We start from the raw sequence: 17,762 nt of genomic DNA on the forward strand, positions 1-17,762 counted from the left end.
CGTCATTTTTCAGGGCAGCATTTTCTCAAACTGCAATCCTCACGGCCTTCCACGCTACACAAGCTCTCTCCTTGATAGCAGGCGAGGTGTGAGCAACGGGTGGCTGCGTAATTTGCATACAGAAGGCAAAGATTTGAAACGGGTGAAAAGGCGCACAGTGGGGCTGGGTCACCTGCAGGGTAACAAACAGCACACACGAGCGCCTACCCCGTTTTACTTGCCTGAATATATTTTTTTTCACGACACTACTTTTGCAGTGATGCATAGGCACAAAAAAAATCAACACATTCATGAATACACTGCCCTTAAACGAAATCATATATATTAGACATATGTATAGACATATACGTGACTGGCAATGTTTATGACAATGGCCCTTCTGCTGTGAAAAAGGCCCATTTCTCGAAAACGTCGCCTATTATATATATTTTTTGTTCCTCTTAAGGCAGTGTTATTGATGAATATGTTGCGTTTTCATTAACGTCCCCTTGGGATTAAAATTTTAATTTCAGCAGCACAAAGAGGTCACACTTTTTCCTGAATTTTTGTTATATGTTGACCCCCCCCCACCGCCCCCCTGATCTGTGCTGATCTTCCAACAAGGGACAATGCCTGTCAATAATAACCATCCCATGTCTGTGGCATAGAGAGGAAAGTTCACGCATTTCCACCAGCCCCTCCACCAGCTTTACTCTCCCACTGCACCCGCGCAGTCAACAGATCGGTTTCTGTTCCAACTCGCATGGCTATTCCAACATTGCTTTGTGCGCTCGCGGACGCGTGAACCCGTTGGTATTGCAGCCGAAGTGGAATGCGTAAAATTTCCTGCAGCCTTTATTTGATTTCTTTTAAAAATATGTTTTTTTTTCTTAAAGCACATTTTCGCCCCTCCCCCGGCAACGACACAAGGTTAGAGGAATGCTGTTCGGCTTTATTTTTGAAACTTCCTTTCTCGCGAAAATTGGCAACTTGTCGCAATTTTTATTTATTAAATAAATGTGTTTCGTTTGGATGTAGATGACTTAACGTTGTTTGCGGCTCTGTAAATGTAAGCATTTTTTAAAACTGAGGCTAAACAAGATTAAGTCTTTTGTTTCTTGCATAACAGCATTAAGTACTTACGAACAAAAGACTTCAAACTGCCTTGAGGCCTACTTGAATGTCCACCTTTATGTAACTACAACAGAATAAGCTTATTTAGCTTAGAAGAGGCTACACTGAACAACTAAGAGTTGAACATGTTGCATATTCTTAATAACTATAATAATTTCCATTGCTTTGTCAATCCACTGCAGGATGAAGGACTGTGAAACCTACTTCAACATGCTAGTCCAAGTCAGATTTCTAGGACTCGCCACTGATGGGAGCCATGTCCAGGAATCAAACTTTAGATAACCAGGCATCAAACTTTAGATAGCCAGGCATCAAAACTTTAGATAGCCAGGCATCATTGCGTGGGTGTGCTAACCACTGTGCCACTGCTCCACCCCATTCTTAATATTAACATTCAAACACTCTTTAACCGCTACTCGTACGAATTATTGTTCCTTATGAAAACATTATTCTTTGAAAGCAAACAAAAAAAACCCTGGGGCAGGTTACAACGCTGGTCATTTAAGGTCCACCAGTAAATTTGACTTAGCATGTTTTAGTCATCATACGTTGGCGAGATGTTGACCACCTCGCCTGCTATACCAGATGTCGCGCATTCGATCCCGTCCGTGACGCCTGTATATTTGGAGTTTCCATGTTCTCCCCGCGTTCGCGTGGATTTCTATCCTGGTCCTCCAGTTTATCCCTCCACAATTTAGGATCAGGTGTTTAGGGTATTTGGCTGCTATAAATGTCCGCATGATAAGCTACTTCCGTTGAGCTTTCATTTGTGGCCAGGTTACTTCTGAAAAAGAGCTATATAGCTCAGTAGGCCTTACCTGGTAAAATAAAAACGCTTCGTTCATATATGCGAGTTATGCAAGTGCATATAGGTTTATACAGTCGTGATGTACATCTCTCCGACACGTCTTCAGGTTGTACCGCATGTTTTTTCAGCATGATGCCCAATGTTTCCTCCACGTTCTGGGAACAGCTCGAGGAAATTTATTCTGATGGGTAGCAAAATATTGAACATCCAACTCTTTGGTTCTTTCGGTAAAGGCACGTAGCTATAAAATAAATCACGACGTTTAGGGCGCAACACAAGCGTCTGTCATCAGGTGGGAAAGCATTGAACATCATGTCGAACAGGACAAGGTATACACCGAAAATACATCGGAGGGCTGTACAATGCTCATTATTAAATGGACTAGACACTCAACACTCAGTAGAAGCTACCATATATACACTTAGGAATTCCACTGGCACTGTTTATATTCGAGTGAAACATGTCAACAAATGGTACCATGGCATTTTACATTCCTATCCAGACACTCACAAGAGGCTTTACATTTGAAATGTCAGTTTACCTCTTTGAAATATTTGACATTTTCAAACGGTATTTCCCAATGACTAAAAAAAACATGTTTACACACACAGAGTGCTGCTACGGATATTTCAACGATTGATTTGTGTCGTATTTATATTCATCTTTACAAAAGGTTTTCAGAGTAGATAATCATCTCTTTTCTCACCGAATTGTATTATTTTAATTTAAAGTAAAGCACGTACATAATCCAAAGGGTATATATACAGCATAGTGACCAACAAAAACATTCATACCATGCAGGCAATTTCTATTTTAAATAATATATAAATATAAAAATTCACGACGTTCGTAAATTACACTACCCTAAAAGGAACAATATATAATTGGCAACATTTTGGGTATTAATAGCAGTCAAACATTAAAAACACCAGTGAATTGCTGTTACTTCTAGAAAGTAATTTTCTTGAAAACTGCTATTCTGTGTTTAGTTTATTGTCCTTGCCCCCCACCACCCATTAGCCCGATTAGCTACGTACATTGCGAAAAAAGTTCAACATACATACTTTTAACAGAAATCGATATTTATTACTTTTTCTGGTCCAAGTGACTCAGAAATTACACATTACCGTGGAAGAGAATAGTCTCTTCAGAGAACAACCACTCCTGACTTTGTGCTAAGCTCATCTTATATTCCTGGCCCCAAAGCAACAATGTGCTGGGTCAACCCTGGCTGAAAATTCGACTTAAGTTCTCATGAGAAATGTTCTCCAATTTACAACAAAAAAAACACCGAAAATATATGTATGTTTGTTGAACGTCTTTCGCACCGTACGCAGCCAACCGTGATAATCGAAGGTGCGGGGGAAGGACAACCAACTAAACAACAAAAAAACAGTAAAAAAAAGAGTTTTCAATCTAGAAATTCTTTTCAATATGTAATAGGTTAATACTTCAGGCAGTGGTGAAGCCATCAAGTGTGCAGGCGGTATAACTGCACCTGGACCCACAGACTACAGGGGACCCAGGCACCAGCCTTCGAAGGGTGAAAGAAATTTGACTGAATGAGTGTCCCCCATTTCATTCCTTGCACCAGGGCACATGCCAACCACGCTACGCCACTGGCATCCGGCAAGGGTCTTTCTTCAAATTCGAGACACGGAGCGTAGCGACTGACTGACTTTATCGTTGGTGATCACACATTAAGCACTGTGGGGGCACTAAAACATTTTTTGGAGGTAGACAAATAATAGTTTTACATTGGCAGTCATTGCGTAACGCTACTCAATATCTGTTAAGGTAAAAACCGTTTTCACGTATGGACTCAAAACCGTTCACTTTTCAAATTATTACCGTACTTTATCTTACGTAGATTTACATCGCGCCTTTGTCCAAAGCGCTCTACATAAAGTATAAAGTTGTACTTTAGATATTGGTAAAAATGACGAGTGAGGTTAAATTAATTGCGTTTATGGCACCACAGTGTAAGATGCAATCTCCAGCTATAAGGCAGTAAATATTTGCACTCTCTCTACTCTAAAGGGCCATTGCCCGAAACATCAGCCTGTTAAATATAGCTCAGTAATATTTCAGTTACGAGGCGGTGTTAATGACAACATCCCTTACTTGTTGTGCACTGCTGCCAATGCATTCCCTTGAGGTTTTGTTTAATTCCTATGAAGTGAGGCGTACTGTAACTCTGCAATTGCTCGGAGCTGTCACCCTGGATCCTCACATTTCCATGTTTATCATTCAACGCGTCAAAGTTTGCATCCACACAAATTTCACAAGTGGTAAACAAGCATTGGGGGAGCATGTAACGGCGTACGACTTGTAAGTTTGCAAGACAACTCTGTAGATGGGCCCAGTATCCCCAGCCTCCCTCCCTTAGGCTAAAATGTACAGCCCTTTTGTCAATCCACTGTTATGTAAAGTCACCCCCCCAACACCGTGTCGATTATGAGGATTGCTTGAGCATACTTCACTACACTGGTCAGTTCGGGTTGGTGAAGCTGGGGCGGGTCGGGGGGGGGGGGGTCGGTGGTTAGGACTGGTTCCGAGATCACTTGCTATTGATGTTAGCCGTGGCCGGGAATCAAACTTAAGGCTGGCTTGCAAGGTTTGTAGTGCAGTGCAAGAACCACAGCGCTAACACCACCCCCCCCCCCTTGGGTAGCTCAGCCTAAAATGAAGGCATGGTTATGGTGTGCCAACATCAGCACTGGGAAGACCTTTGTTGTCTATACCACCGCGTTAGTTTGCTGTGTCGGGATTAACAGGTGCTCGCCAACAGCATTTGTTGCTCAAAAAGTCCATAAGGCCTAAACTGGAATCTATATTATTTTCGTAGGCTGTGTGAAAGTTTATGTGCAATTATATCAAGTTTACACCACCACAAACTAAAATGGATAGGAAATGGAAGCAGCCCTCGGGCTAAATACAGTGAATGTCTGTTTGTCACCACCAACCATGTTATCTTGTGCCTTTCATGAGTCATAGCAAAGGCCAAAAAAGCGTTCTGCCGTTACCCCACATGCATCCATTCATAAGAGTTCAAGTTGGCTAAAGGATAAATAGTGCAGAGCACTCGAATGTCTTGCTTCTCGCTGTGCAAACGTGCATGCCCACTTGCTTAGTCAGTGTGCCCAAAAATGTGTTTTTTTAAAATATATTTATCTTCTTTTTAAGGAGGATCGTAAATATAATCTCGGTCTTCGGCCTGAGCTATACCCGGCAGTTGTAGCTGACCAAGTGTGTGTGGGGGGTGGCAGAGAGCGTTGGGAATGTACGACATCACGTGTTTGGCAAAGCATTACCGAGAAAATTCCGTTGTGGTCACCGATATTGCTTAATCCCTTTGTCTTTTGGCCGATGGGCTTTGGCTAAAATAATTCAAATAATAACATCTTTCATGAAGGTTCAATTTTATGTCATTGTGAAAAATAGAGAACTTCAGCACTCGTACAAGCACAACGATTGACACACGCAACACACAATTGCAGTGTTTCCCGCTCAAAGGGCCATTTGGGGGCTGTGCTCAACTTCCTGTTGAAAGTCCTGAGCCAGCGGTGGAAATTCGACATTCCTGTGACGAGAGTGAGTCTACCTTTACGACATGGAACAAGAGCAAGTGGTTAATATCCATTATTTCTCCAACAGGCCTCGCTCAGCCACAGTCTAGATTTTTAACACAGTCGGCAAATGTAGCCGCACGGTTCAACGCACACTTTCAGAAATCTATAAAAAAAAATCCAGCTTCATTCCATAACCACCACCACCACGTTAACCCGAAGCGTACCAACTATAAAACAAAGCAACACTCACAGCAGTTCAATTAACATCATAACCACGGGGAAAACAATGTTAGCTTGCATCCTTATCCACGAGTGGACAATAACGCACGTGCGTCCCAGACCATTGTTTTGACTTCTCTCGAATCCCCCAGTGGGCTTATGACTGTACGAGGTGACGTCGAGCTGGATGACGGCTGTGCCCCCCCCCCCACACACTTGTATGGACAAAGACAGAGAGAGGGGGCCTCGCACGACCATCAGAAAAGAATGTCAAAACATGCATTCGAAACGATGATAACCGCCGGGTGAGTCGACACCGAGTGAAGGGAACAGTTCATGGGGGTTGCATACGACCAACGTGATCAGCGGTTCCAGCACTTTTTTTCTTTGCCAGCCGCAGACAAGGGTCTTGGCGTTGCCACATCTCTCTGGTCGGGGTGTTTTAATTATTTTAGTCAACAACAGTACAATGGGGGCTCTTCTTCGCATTTCTATGCAGATATTAAAGGGTACTGTGAACGGATGTGGGTCTCCTTGCCACGTCGGCTATATTAGTTGGAAATCAGACGTGGTAATTCGTTGAAGACATCACTTGCATTTGGTTTGCTCATTTGTAATTCACGACACGATTTTTGTAGGCACCTTTTGTGAGAAACTAACAGGTGGGCGGCTGGTACGTCGTGAAGAATATTATCTTTACCAGTTCTCTACCTCTCCCACGACTCGTTAAATGGTTGCAAGCTACCGTTATCCTGGGGACAAGGATGTCAATATTCCTTATCGCCCCCCAAAGCTCCCAACATTAACGGGTGCGTTTTCAATTGTGGTTCACAAAATGCGTTTTGTTGTTGTTGTGATCCTTCTTACTCGTCGAGAGCCCACTGCTGCCACAATCAGTTGTTTTCCCAAAACGAGATCCGAGTCAGTGTCTTCTTATACATCAATATAGCATTCCTTGGTTTAAAAAAAACACACAGACGCACAATCACACACAACCGCACTGATTCACATGCATGGTCCATGTTTAACACAACAAAAATGTTTGCTCTTCGTTGCGGATGATTCCACTTGCACACGCACGGGTTACAATGGTTTGGGCAACAAGGAGACATTATCGATTAGGAAACGAGCAAGGCAGCTGCGGGGCATGTGATCTCAAAGAGCTCAAGGCAGCTTCTGTTATTGACTTACCTGCAGGTTAAATAGCGGGGTGGGGGGGGGAATATAAAGTCGTAAATCAAGGGACAGGGAGGAAAATTGGCATTGCATTCATTTAATTATTAACCAAAAATACTGCCAGGATAATGGATTTTAATATGTTTGCCGTAGTTAATTAGTGCCATCGTGCTGCAATTTCGACGTAAAAGTCTCTTTGACCTTTTTTTGTTAGATCCATTCACAACAAATAATGTAAATGTGTACAGGGGAATGAAGCTAATATGAATGGAGTTTCACAAACAAACATGTCGATTATAACCGGGTACCATAAAAAATCGGTGCTACAGAGGAAATGATACAGTGCATAGATACAGTTCAAACATTACCTACAGCTTCTGAAAAACATGTGCATACCTGTACAGTTCAACGTGAACATATCGTACTTTGACTCATAGCTCTATAAAAACAATATGTAGATTATCTCTATGACGATCATAATGAGAACAATCATATACAACAAATATTACTCAACTGATCAAATATTTAAATATCCCAGATTTGCATACATTATGAACAGCGTTCTATGTCACTGACAAAAGTAGTTGCTTTTCACAGCTGACTGATATGATTCATAATGACTGTCACAAGTTGCACTTCCGAGTGCAACTTCAAAGACAATCACAGTAACGTCACATGTCATATTTGGCGATTCATCACGATTATCGGGGCAGGGTTAACTCACTTCAGTACGATAATCCACCGGGCCACCTGCACCACGAACTACCTTAATTTCTCCACATCCTCGGCGGACTTCCTCACACGTGTTCCATTCACACAGCATTTGTTATATTAACTCAACAGTCAATAGGTTATCGCACGCGGGCATAAATAATCAATTGCAGGTGTCACATATTGATTTAAGGGTGAAAAAAAACGATGCTGTAGATGCCTCAAATAAAATGTAGAAAAAAATTCCACCAATCACCATCAACCATCCCAGATTTGCACGAAATCACACTGCCACCAAAATAATTAAGACATTCTCAAGCCACCAAACGAATCAAGGCCTACTGATGCCATGTCAGCTTATAGGTGTTTATTTGACCATACTCTAGCCATGCTGGTCAGTGTGGGTTTCTGAAGGATAAGCCAGGACCGGTTCTATCACTTACCACTGATGTTTGCCGTGCCAAGGAATCGACCTCAGGTCACCGGGCTCATAGCGTAGCGAGTTAATCGTTGTACTACGCGTTAACCACACTACTGCCACTTAATCCACTGTCACTACTGTACCACATTTGAATACAGCTGCCCGCATGTAGCCTGCATTCACATTGTTTTTACTAAGCCTTGGGCTATAAGCTTTGAACCTCTTACTGCCCTAAGGGGTCAACAGAACGGAAATGGCCCACACCATGAGCTAATACGGTGGGACAGGTCGTGAACACAGGTTTTTTACACGCACACAGTTAATGGAGAGAAGCTTTACACAACGTGTTTAGTTTACGGCGGTACATAAAGGAACGGCATTTGAAATGTTTTGGAAAGCCTTATAAATGGGAAGGTATAAAAGTTTACGTTTTAGAAAAGTGGTGTGGACAGTATTTAAATGCTGTGTTCAGCTTTACTGCCTGCTATTGTCAGTGACAAATACAACCCTAACGCTGTTTTGTCCCTTAACTTACTACCACTCTAAATTACAAACCACAGGATGCTGAAATGACACTTTACATGTTTTAGGCAAACTGACCACTGGCAGCACGAGCATACCTGGAAGACGACTACATTTAATAGCAGGCAAAGGTCAATATATACAATTGCTGAATAAAGGCATTGCTGCTGCCATCTCTGTCACGATTGCGTGTGCTGTAATGATTGGACCAGCACCTTGCACACAAGCTGATTTCATCTTCCCATCTCGGAGGTAAAAGTACCCTGGAACACATTCCGTTCTGCCACTCACCATTGGCAATCATCCCCTCTAGTGGGCTCTCTCTTGCCCAAAACCCAGTTTACTTTCGTTCAGAAAGGTTGTCTATAACCTGGACAAATTGTCTAATCAATGTGTTACACTTATCAATGTATTTCCAAACACGCGACTCTCCAAGCTTTTTTGCGCCACTTTTTTCAGTTTTTGTTATACTTTCTACACGAATGAGCATGTTTATGATCCGTATGTCACAAATAGGTGGTAAATAACGATTTTAAACGTTCTGCGTTAAGCGCATAGGTATGTTACATTCTATTTTGGAGTTCAGCTTTCCTAAAGCACTGCAACCTACACACACACACCTCCCATAACCTTGATTCAGGTCCACTTTCAGCAATTGTCTCAGGCGTACGTAGGACTCTGTTTTCCAGTTGCACACTAAATGACCATTGTTTTGCTCATATTTATCCTGAGCCCAACTTTGCAGCCTTCTACATTACGTTCCAAGAGCCAGCTCAGATTTGCTGACAGAGATGGATTATTGTAACGTCCAACGGGAACGAACAGAAAGAGACATGTCAGAACACACATACTGAATAACACTGTATACACGTGCACAATATGTGCATATATGCACTATCGCAGCAGTAAAGTTGATCTCTTATGTACAGTATATGGATACGAGAGGGTACATATAATTTATGTGATGGCAGTGAGAGATGACGGCCATGCATTCTTTTAAACCGCCTAATTTTAAACATAAGGGGTCCCCCCCCTTGGGGCTGCTCCATTTATGAATGCATATTTATATTAGTACAGTGATCACTATGCACAGATAGTTCATGCAATCCTCTTCGTTGTGCCAATTTAAAGTGGAGCATAACAAAACCTTCACATCTCTGGCGCTCTTTAAAAAAAAAGTGTATCCAATGCGTAGCGAATTTGTATCAGAAATCAAATAAACTAGAGACACAGACACAAAGCAAATAACACTTTGAAATTAATCCGGAATGACACTGAAAGTTTTTTTGTTTATATCTTCAATAAACCCATCACTCTCACAAGTCCCCTATTAAACACGAATGGACTTCATCATCTCACAAGCATTGTTTCAGAATTATCATCATGATGGGCCATGATCAAACAACTGCTGGATGAAGGCCTCCCCCAAAAAAATCCACCGCTCATCTCTGCCCAGCCGATGCACAGGAGCTGATTGCATCGCTCCATCTCCCCTATAAACGTACCCAAGGATGTGTGTTTGTGTGTGTGTGGCGTTCTATTCCATGATTGCCAACAACTTATTCTTGGATCTGTTGGTAAAGTCACGTAAAAGGGAAATAATAAAATAATAAAAATACAATTCTCACGACGTTTCGGCCACAACACAAGCAGCCGTCCTCAGGTGAAGAACAGAGCTGTTGTGGCCGAAACGTCGTGAGAATTGTATTGTTTAATGTTTATTATTTCATTATTTCCCTTCTACGTGACTTTACCGAAAGATCCAAGAATATGAATCCCTGCAGTCACGAAAGCTTCAAATCGAAATGCCAACAACTTCGTCCTTATTATTTGAATAGGCAGTTGACACGTCCTGCCCACCACATGCCCCCAACGTACAACTCTGAACAGCTTTAATGATGTTACTAACCTTGTGTGTGTTCCCAAATCCACGTCTTGTTCCTCCCCGTGCAATTCTAAGTACAGTACAGTACTGTATACGTCTATGTCTCAACGCTACTGTGCACACATGTCAATCAATTTTATATAAACAAGTACTGTACTAACCATCACGCACAACTAAAAGCAACAGCGGAAACGGTCAAATACAAAACAAAAAGGTATTTGTATGCGACCACACACGTTTCATCTGTATAGATCTTTGACAAATTAAAGAATCTCTTAAGCACTTCCACTCATCCCATTCACCATCCTTAACTCCTCTATCCTCCTTAACTCCTACGCGTGAGCATTTTAACAGAGCATCGTCTGAACAATAAGCTGCAGTCGTCATCGCACGTTCCATCGCTTGCAAATATTACTTGAAAAATGTCATTAAAAAGTCGCAAGTTTAAATACTGCGTCAGGTAGGCCGCAGCGAGGCACCGACCCTCGGCTAGCGAGCCCGCCGGGTTGGCAAGCACAAAACTCGGCCGAGCCAGGGGACCCAGAGACCCGCCCCCCCACCCCACTTTACTTCAAAATAAAAAAACACAAACACACACACCGCAACAATTAACACAGCCGCACACAAAGCCGATATAACCGACCCAAACTCACCTGGATGAACCGAAATCCCACGCAGCAGCCGCATACTACGACAAACACATTCCTTTTCTGGACCAGTTTGTATCGATGGAGGAGGGCAAATGCGGCTGATGTCCCCTAATGCATTCAACGACCGCTGTTGTTGTTGTTGCCACCGTTGTTGTTGTTTACAATTCTCTGCGTGTACGAGGAACGCGAGAAAAACACTGCACTAGTGTTGTGCCAGACTTTCGTGTTGGTGTGCGTGTGTCTGTGTGTGTTGTGTGCTGTACCCGAGTGAGCCAGCTACTGACGCCAAGAGGAAACGGCGATCAAGAAGGAAGTTGAGAATTGAGGGGTGGGGGGGCAGGGCGGCAGCTCCACCCTTTGCACTGCCAATTGAATTACAAATCACCATTGGAACCTCATTTGCCAGTAGCAAAATATGATAATTGTTTTTTTACCCTTTTATTTGGCAACAAAACTGACACCTTTTTTTTACAAGGAGTCATGTTTCCATTGACCACAATACCTGCAGTCGGAATGCAAACAAAAAACACAACTCTGATAATGTATGCACTGTCCTTGAAATTGATTGGTCCACACCCGAGACAGCTTTCCTTAGAGCCTAGTCTCACATGGTGTTGGACCAGATGACGCCAAAAGCCGCAAAAAAAGGTGTCAGTTTTGTTGCCAGATAAAAGGGTAAAAAAACTATTATCATATTTTGCTACTGGCAAAGGAGGTTCCAATGGTACAATTTTCACATTCAGGAGGTCAAGCCGACTTAACAATTTGGATGATTTTGCTGCTCTAAATGTCCAAATGATAAGCCACTTTTGTTGAGCTATCGTTTGTGGCCAGGTAGCTTTTGAAAAATAAGTGTATGCCTCAGTGGGCTTTGTCTGGTAGGATGTGGATGGTTTAGTGTTGTATTTGTTTGTGTTTGAGTGATTTTAGATTTGAAGCTTTCATGACTGCAAGGATTCATACATAAGTCACGTAGGTTAAAAAAATAATAATAAATGAAAACAAATCAATTAAAAAACAATTTTACCTACGTAACTTTACCGAAAAAACCTAAGAGTTTGAGTGATTTGTTTACTTTTGTCGTACTTTGCACTCTTATCTTGTTTTTGTATTGGTTGTTGTTGTCACGTTCTTATCCGCCCCTACTGGAACATCTGTGAAAAAATAGCTTCTTAGCTCATCGGATTCCTCCAGTATAAATAAATATTCTGATTCTCATACCCTTATTAGTGCCCTTCCTTATTACTGACCAATTCACACCGTATTGGTCACCTCGTACCCCATATAAATCTCGACGTTCATCCTACGAAGTCACCATCACACGGGAGAAACATAAACAAATAGACAAAAAACACTTTGTTTAACACGTAGGCTTTCGCGACCAATAGTATTCATAATAAACGTTTTTGGGTTAGATCGCGTTATTTATAAATGTGTCGTAACCCTCCACAACCCGACACGGCCAAACAGTAAAACATGTGTCACGTTTACAAAGGACAAATCGTTCACTACTTTAGCCCACCGGTGTGTTGAAGAGTAATTTAACATCATTTACAATTTTTGAGTACGACATTTCGCTGGTAATTACATCCAGCATCATCGGGCAATTTGCCAGAATGATGCTTGTTTTATTTGCCCGTATCGAAACGGCTGTACTTCATATGGACCTGAAAACTCGATTTCCCTGTACAAGAATACGGGGTAAAACCGCATGGGTCGACGCCTACGGATTCTGATAACATCGTAAGGAGCAGTAAGCGGAGTGTAATCGCTGCCACGATGTCTCCTCCGTGTTTGTGGATCTTTGCGTTTGGGCTCTTTCTGGATGATCACAGGTTTATTAATTTTACATTTGAACCTTATGGCGTTGCGACGTTATTTTACGTCTGTTGAAGGCGAACTATACCGCAAATCCATTCCTCTCGACGAGCTCTTCACGATGCGCTAATCAAAGTTTCAAAGTTTTGTTCATGACTACGGAAATTTTGGCAACGACGGGTGCTTGGCGAAGAACGAGAGGATTGATTTCTGGTGGGTGGCGACGTTTTTATGCGCGGTGGGACGGAGTCGCCAAAAATAAATGTATTCAATCTTGATTTGAAGCTTTCGTGACTGCAGGAATCCATACTTTCTGGTTCGTTCGGTAAAGTCACGTTGATAGAAAAAATAATAAAAGAACACGACGTTTCGCTCCCAACACTGCCACAGATCAATTGATCTGCCACAGATCAATTGATCTGCCACAGATCAATTCTTTCTCACCTGATGACGGACGCTTGTATTGCGACGTCGTGTTCTTTTATTATCTTTTCTTCTATCTACGTGACTTTACCGAAAGAACCAGAAAGTAAAATAAATGTATTAATTACGATTTTGACTTCCGTTTATTCGGGACCCGGGGTCCCACCATAAGGTTCAATTGTGGGTCAGGTGTCCGTGTCAGACCCCTTGCTCGCTGTGTCGGGCAGCAAAGGGGCAATGTAGCAAAATCCATTGCAGTACTGCACAGTAACTTCTATGTCCCCCCCCCCTTTCACCAAAGGGCAACGAAGTATATGTTCAAATAACCCCACACAATCCACACGACTTTGGGGACAGGCCCTTATCCAGCAGTGGACAAAAAGAGCTGGAACGGCAAGTAGATTGCCACGAAGAAGGGACATTGCTTGAAAATGAACCTGTTTTTTTTAATGTATATTCGTTTTCCCTTGAAAGGCCAAATGTTTATTGGCGAATGTGTTGCGTTGTGTTCATTCTCCACGCGCGTTGGATGAGTGTGCCGTCGCTTAAGTTACAGCACAGTAATGTTACTGAATCGGAAAGTCTCGATATTTTCGCCACCGAAAAATAGAATCTAACCTACACGAGTTGGATCTGATTGCCGCTTAGTCACAGGCATTTGCCTGCCGCGGTATTTGTTGTTGCTATTGGGTTTTTTTAAATTTTCGATTCTAGGGTATGAGGAAAGTACTGTAGTGCATTGGGAAAATGCGTTTTGCTCTACTGCCCTCTGCTGCACATCACCTAACCCTGCTACCTGTGACAACCTTCCCATGTGCGGTGGTCACCTGTATCAAACCCGTATATATACAAGGACTGTTTTCTTGGAATTTCTCTCACTTGATACAGCAATCGTGCTGTGACGGTTCCACTTGAAGACGGAAGCTTGTGTTGCCTCCGAAACGTCGTGATTTTTATTTTATTTTTTTATCTTTTATTAATTTTAAATTAAAAATTTTACCTACGTGACTTTACCGAAACAAACCTAAGAATATGAATGCTTGCAGTCACGAAAGCTTCAAATCTAGAATGTATCAAACCGGCTTAACTCCATGAGCTCTGATTGGATGGGGCGCATTGCGTGTGATTTGCTCATACATTCAAGTTGATCACAATAATGATTTCCAAATACAATGCTGATTGTTATTTTTTTTTACACAACGTATCAAACAAAGAAAACAAATGTCGCACCACAGCATCGCACGGGTGTGTGTGTTGCTAGCCAACTGCTATATCTTCGTGGTGGGGTGGTGGAGGCTAACATACACAAGCAGTGTTCATTCTAGGACACAATAAACAATCTTAGGCTAAACAACGGAAACACACCGAGACCAACATATAAAACGTCCAAAAAAAACTTTACAATAGGCAGGAGGGGGTAAGAAGATTGGAGGCAAAACTCACTCGCCAACTGAACCATAGCCCTGTTATCGAAACGCTGATTAACTAGCGCCCACCAGCCATTCACACTATCTCTCTCACTGAAGATATCTCTACTCCTAACAAACTGCCGAGCAAACACTCGGGAAGGCTCTCCCACTGACCCCAACTAACGAGAAAACCAGCCACGAATACTATTCCCCCCACCAACCATAACTCTACCAACCAACTCCTGTACCAAGCAGCCACAAGTAATAGTAGCCTTCCCACTGACCCTACCTAACCAAATATATTATTCTTCTTTCGTATGGCTGGTGTAGGTGCAGAGCAACAACTACAATTTCGCATTCGCGTGCATCAGGAGCAGTGGCGTGTATTGCTGTGATGTCTCCTTTGTATTTGCGGATCGGGCATTGCATCGACAAATTATTATCAATGAGACTTTGAGTACCATGCTTGCCATGCACCAAAAGCACATCTCTTCCCCGAACCGACTAACAACCGGCCACTATTGCTATGCTTCTCACTGACGTTACCCCTAAACAAATAAAATTGAAATGCTGGAGTTATCCTTCCAACTTACCATAACCCTACTCCTAACCAGCGATTGTACCAATCAGCCACTCATGCCTCCAGTTTGCAATTACCCTCACCCCCACCTCTATAGTTTTGTTGGCACTCATCTTCACTCTGCAACTGCTCATTGCAACTTCTGGGAACTCTAGCAGGAGGAAGCGATCGCGGACATCAACAGCAGTATCAGTAATGCGCTCTTGAACTTCAGTGCAACTTTGTTCATCCTGAAGAGGTGCCCATGAATATAGAAGTAGATTTGTGGGGGTTGGCACTGCCATGAATTCAGGATCAATGCCTCCCAAAATAATTTCCGCTTAACACACGAGAGAAAAAACAACATGTATTTATAACTGCGTGGTGTCATCAACACCATCTGTCCGTTCAGTCGGCTCAAGAGCAACGGTGGAGCCAAATTGATTTCCATCACAGTTCTATTTGTGCAGCCAGTAACACTACTTGGTTCAGTCGTCTCAATGTTTTGACATCTGGATCCGCACACCGCATTATGATAAGCTATAGAATGCGATTTGGTTGCCGTTCTGGAATTTTCACCGCTGGTTCAAGGTTCAAGGCGATAAACGGAGATAGGTTGAAGCCCATGAGCTGAATCGAGGACGGACGGCAGTGACAAATTGTCTCATTAGAAGTTTCATAATTTGCAGTTACAATCCCCCACTTATGAGAAGGATTAAAAGTAATTTTTAATCCTTCGACTCAATCCTCCTGCCTAAAAAAAAATTAGGTGTTAAACTGTATCGTTGTCTTGAGTGGTAATTTGTTTTTAAGGAAATATATTGGTATATCTAATATTTTAGCAATTAATAAAGTGAACGAAAACCCATTGATGCTGACCGACTAATTAATATAAAATTTCCTATCGATGTTTTATTTATAAATCCAAATCATATTGCATATTTCAATTAAATATCCACGCAAATAACTAATCCAGTGTTACAATTATGTATACAATTGATTTGAGACGCTCTATAAATACGTATATTTTTTGAGTGGATATTTTGTGACTGTGGAGACGCTTATTTAATTGAACGATGATGCATGTGTGGCGCAAGTTATACTGCATAATCAAACCGAAACCCTGCAAAGTTAAACATATTGACATTACTCATGTTGAAATCGAAATTAAGTTTATCCACTGCAATCCTTCAACAAACTCCCACTGACCAGTCAAGTATGGTCAAATAACTCATCATGATGTGGGTAGGCCCTCATCCAGCAGTGGACTGTACACGTACAATGATCTTAACAGCGCACACAACATGAAAAACATAAATTGGTCGAAATAGAGCGGTCATGGTTTTGCCAATTGCACTTCTTATACAGTCGGTAGAGATGGAGACACAACATATATGTTTTATGCTTTATTATTACTACACACACGTGTTATATAACATCTTTAGCACAAAAGGCAACCTTTCATATGAATGCGATTATGTATGTTGAACTTATTTTGCATCGTACATAGCCAAGTGTGCTGATCGGAGGTTGGAGTAAAAGTTAAAACAGTATGATTTCAATATAAGGAAAATGTTTTGTTGACTATGAGAGACTTGTGTTTGAAATTGTATTTAAACTTCCCAGACTTAATGTTTTAATACGTTTACAAAAAAATTGAGTGGCCGCATGTTTTTTAAGCAAGAAAGCTCTTTTCAGTGGGGCAGAGCGTTCTGAGTGCCAGGGATAATCTGGCAAGATGTGTGTCAAAGGGCCCTTTTCATCAACAGGGTTCCTTTGTTTTCTGATTTATGTAAGCGATTTGTAAATCAAACATTTTCACAGCTCATTCACTTTGACAAAATAAAAATGCGCAGATAATTACAGGGGCATGCGAGAAAATGCAATTTTAAAGAAACCATAAATTCATAAATACTTATAACAATTGTTTCCTAATACAACTACGATGAACATATCATGTATAAGCATATCTCCGTTCTGTGTCTCCACATACAAAAATGTGTTTAGTCCATCAACCTATTGTCGTTTTCTAGGCAAGTATTATCCAGAAGCATTTGTTGTTAAGCAAGCAAAACTCTGAACCGTTTTAGACCTTCTGAGGTCTTAAAAATTATTAGCAAGTGCACTCCCTATACAATACTTGAACATGTTCAAAGTAAAACTAAATATGACAGTACTATACTCTTAGTTTTTTCGGTAAAGTAACGTAGGTAAAAAATTGAAATTAAAATTAATAAAAATAAAATAATAAAAATCACGACGTTTCGGAGGCAACACAAGTCTCCGTCATCAGGTGGGACCGTCACAGCCAGATTTGCTGTTTCAAGTGTGATTTATTATTATTTTATTTTTATTAATTTCAATTTAAATTTTTTACCTACGTGACTTTACCGAAAAAACTAAGAGTATGAATCCTTGCAGTCACGAAAGCTTCAAATCTGGAATAAATACGACAGGTTACACATGTTGACGCTTT

At 41.6% G+C, this 17,762-nt stretch overlaps 1 protein-coding gene across 1 annotated transcript in view; it reads right to left on the minus strand.

Annotated features, from left to right (window-relative positions):
* The window catches only part of LOC144942740 (phosphatidylinositol 4,5-bisphosphate 3-kinase catalytic subunit delta isoform-like), a 72,096-nt gene extending 60,757 nt beyond the window's left edge, over positions 1 to 11,339 (minus strand). Inside the window, exon 1 of the mRNA XM_078869614.1 lies at positions 11,081 to 11,339. The gene's annotated coding sequence lies outside the window, so the exon portion shown is untranslated. The remainder of the gene's footprint in view (positions 1 to 11,080) is intronic.
* Positions 11,340 to 17,762: the final 6,423 nt, after the last annotated feature.

Source organism: Lampetra fluviatilis, chromosome 28 (assembly GCF_964198595.1).
Source record: "Lampetra fluviatilis chromosome 28, kcLamFluv1.1, whole genome shotgun sequence".
Taxonomy (NCBI): Eukaryota; Metazoa; Chordata; class Hyperoartia; order Petromyzontiformes; family Petromyzontidae; genus Lampetra; species Lampetra fluviatilis.